Source organism: Micromys minutus (genome assembly GCF_963924665.1).
Source record: "Micromys minutus genome assembly, chromosome: 9".
NCBI classification, from domain to species: Eukaryota; Metazoa; Chordata; class Mammalia; order Rodentia; family Muridae; genus Micromys; species Micromys minutus.
The window spans coordinates 66,950,214-66,954,089 of record NC_137978.1 but is presented as its reverse complement, the minus strand read 5'-3'; positions in this window follow the sequence as shown (position 1 = coordinate 66,954,089).

Sequence of the window (3,876 nt, the reverse complement as noted above, 5' to 3'; positions counted from 1 at the left end):
CCATAACCATCTGTAATGGGATCTGATGCCCTCTTCTGGTGTGTCTGAAGACAGCAACAGTGTACTCACATATATAAAATAAATAAGTTTTAAGAAAAAAAAAAGAAGAAGAAATCCTTTGGGTTTATTGTTGAAGAAATCCAGCTCATAGGTCAGGGAGTGACTAGTAGAACTAAGAAAAGGAGGAGAGTTTAAGGATAATATCCAATTCCGAATTCCGTATTGGACTGTCAATAAGCCACTGGTTAGAAGTATCCAGGTGTTTCTTGTGGTCTTTCTTTTGGGGGGGGTGGTCCATCTGGAGTTGTCAGATCTTATCTTTTGTATATGTGTGTCACACACACACACACACACACACACACACACACACACACATACACATATATGTTTTGTATACTCGTCTCAAAGACCACCTCTCTCTGCTGTTAGTAAATCCAGCCCTTGCTGATTTTGTAGCACTACAGTGGCCAGTGAGTCTTTGGCCCTGGAGGCTAAGGATGCCCTGAGCCACCTGTTGGAGATCCTGAATGAACTTAGAGGAAAACAGCTAGTGAAGTAGTCATTCCCGTTGCTCCAGTGGGACACCAGCGGCTAATGCCAGGGCTTCGAGAAAGGGCAGGTTCTAAGCCACTCGGTTTTCATGCCAAGCCACTAGGAACCCTGTGTTGGGAATTGGCAAGGGTTCTTTAACAGGTACTGCTCCTGATTTTGGAAAAAGGAACATCAGGGCACAAGTTCCCGACCATTTAACAGGTAGGCAGCAGTAAACCTGAGTGCCACAAAGGTTAGAGGTATTATGGGCATTTGGACATAAGGGCCAGGTGGCAATACTCAGAGTTAAGGTGCTATCGCAGGATCCAGTATGCCCATGACGTGTGTCTCTGAAGAGTTAAGAGTCTGCAATACTGATGAGAGGTATGGGAGACATGAGGGTGGTAGTAGTACTTGAACCAGAGCAGTTATTGAGAGGTATAGTGAGAGTGTCCCCTAGTCCAGTGGGTGAGGCTAAAAACCGGTGGTCCATGAGTTTGGGCTGGGAGGGACACACAACCAATACTATCCAAAGTGGCTGGGCATTGAGTTATTCAGTAGCCGGTTGCAATTAGGACGACCCAGATCTGATCCATGGGATTTACGGCGTCAATGTGGGTAGTAACTCTTGAAAGTTTTGGCCACTTTTTACAGTGATCTTTTTCTGTGAGAGAGAAAATAGGCATGGGGGTTAGCCCCAGAAAAGGAGGTACCAATGAGGGAGTTGTAGGGACTGAATCGGCTTTTGCCAGCTTAATATAGAGACTGATTTCCTGACCCTATTAAGACAGGATGTTGGTTGGAGGTCGAGGTCTCTTGGACGTTAAACATCCACATGTAAGAGCTACCCTGACAGGCGTAGATAGGGAAAAACAGAAGAGGAGAGAGCAAGTTTAAGAGAGTTAAACCAGGGCTGGAGGGATGGCTCAGTGGTTAAAAGCACTGGCTGCTCTTTCAGAGGTCCTGAGTTCAGTTCCCAGCAACCACATGGTGGCTCACAACCATCTGTAATGGGATCCAATGCTCTCTTCTGCTGTGTCTGAAGACAGCGACAGTGTACTTATATAAGTAAATCTTTGAGAGAGAGAGAAAGAGAGAAAGAGAGAGAGAGAGAGAGAGAAAGAGAGATCTTCTCAGCTCCCAGGTTTATGGCGAAACTTATGGACACACCGGAAAACACAGATCCATCTGCAAAGACAGACAGACAGACAGACAGACAGACACTCTTTTCAAACAGCCAGAGCCATGCAGGCTTTATAATTGGATGAGAGGAGAAAGACTTTTGACTATAGAAGATTTGGGGGTGTCTTATATACGGGGATCCACCTGGGAAGCCAGCCAGTAAGGGAAAAAGTGCATCAGATTGTGTGATTTAGAGGAGAAGAAGGGTGGTTAGTGAGTCTGGAGTTAAGCAGATGAGGGGAGCAAAAGAAATAGAGGTTCCGATTTTACCTAGGAGGTTTCTTCTCAGCAAGGGGATGGGACAGATTGGAAATTCAATAGGAAATGATGGGTAAGGAGAATATCCCTAAAAATACAGCTAAGAGATGGGGTTTGATGAAACTTGTAAGGCTGTCCCCCTACTCTGACAATAGGGAAATGAGGAGAGGTGAGTCCCCAAAACTGAAAAGGTGGCTCTGGTGTCCAGAAGGTAGGAGATGGATCTCCCACCCCCACTCTGATACTGTGATGCCTACTAGAGGTTCCATGTTGGAGACAGCAGCGATCAGACCAAGGAAGCCTGAACACCCTCAGTCAGCCATGGCCAGACCTAGGAAGTTGGCTGGAAGGTAATTTGGACTTGGTGTCCTTATGCCTTGAAGGACATGAGGGCAAACAACAGTCCAGTGTCCCTCTTGATGGCCGTGTGGGCATGGCCAGAATGGTTTGGACAGACCTTGGCCAGTGACCCTCCTGACATCATCTGTAACAGGCACCCAGACATTCTCAGGCTTTGGGAGCCTGGGCAGCTAAAAGGCCTTAGCCAGCATTAGGTATTTTTGTTTGGGGTTTTTTCCCCCCATGTCTTCCATGGTACCTTGAAGGCTGAGATGTGAGTGAAGTCACATGGTAAAAACCCTAGCAAAAATGTATCTGGGTCAGGTGGCTGCCTCCATCCTGATGGGGGGAGGGGACAGCAGCTAAGGTGGCAGCAAGCCTGATGTTTTCTTTAAGATTACTTAACTATCAGCCCCAGTGCTACAAGACTTAAGTTAACTCTCTTGTTACAGATTTTTGCAGAGTTTTAATCATACCCAATATGCTTACAAATCTTGATATATGGTGAGTCTATGTGATAGTCTTACGAATCTTGAGGTGAGATTTATATTTTAGCAAACATCTTAGAGAGTTAAGCCAAAAGAGTATGAGATGAGAGGCAATAGTCTCCACTGGGAATAGTCTAGCTTTTTGCTTTGCTTTGTTCTTCTTTCTCTGTTGCATTGTCAGTGGCTCACCTGACATGAGACAGGGATTTTAGAGGAAACCTTTAAACAAGCATGCTTGGCTTTAGAAGAGGGGAATCCATACCCCAACTCCAGAACCAGCTTTTAATTGTCGTATGACAGCACAAAACACAGTCTAATGCCACTCATTTCTAAAGACACCTGAATCCCGTAAGCTAAGAACAAAGAAGGCTTAGGAGATAGGAAATGTGTGAGTCCTGTGTATAAACTGAGGACACTGTAGGAGATAGCTGAGAGATGTGCTAGCCAGCAGTGTGTGTGCAGGGAATGTGTGGATGATATACATTGTAGCCAGCCTACTCCTTTGCTTTCTCCTTCTCTGGCCTGGTTGAGCTCTGGGTTCCCACTTCACCACAGACTTGCAAACCCATCAATTGTGACTTAAAAGACAGAACATGTACACCATTTGTGTGTGTGCTGGGGAGACCAGATAAAAACAAACAGGGCTTGGAGCTGAGAAAAGAGAAATAGGGAAGAGCTTTCCATTTTCCCAATAGCTCATGGTATCTGTAAAGACCCTGAATAATATTAGAATCTAGGGTGCCTTTAGGTGGCCCTTTGAATTGATTGTCTCAGGGATACTGAAGTCAAATTTAATTGCAAAAGTGAATAAATTTAGAGCCCTTCTGATTGGGCATCGGTTAGAGAGGCTGGCGATTTTCTAAAGGGTGTCCCAAGGAGGAATGAAGGGATGGAAGACACTGTTCCCACGGATGAGAGAGGAAGAAAAAATGTCACACACACACACACACCCCGTAGTCCAGGGTATACACAGAATTCAGGAAGGACCAGAGGAAGACCCAAGCCATCCATATATGGTGGGTTATCACACTCAACTGAGGATAGGGGGCTTGGCCTGCCTAAACTGAAGGAGAGATTC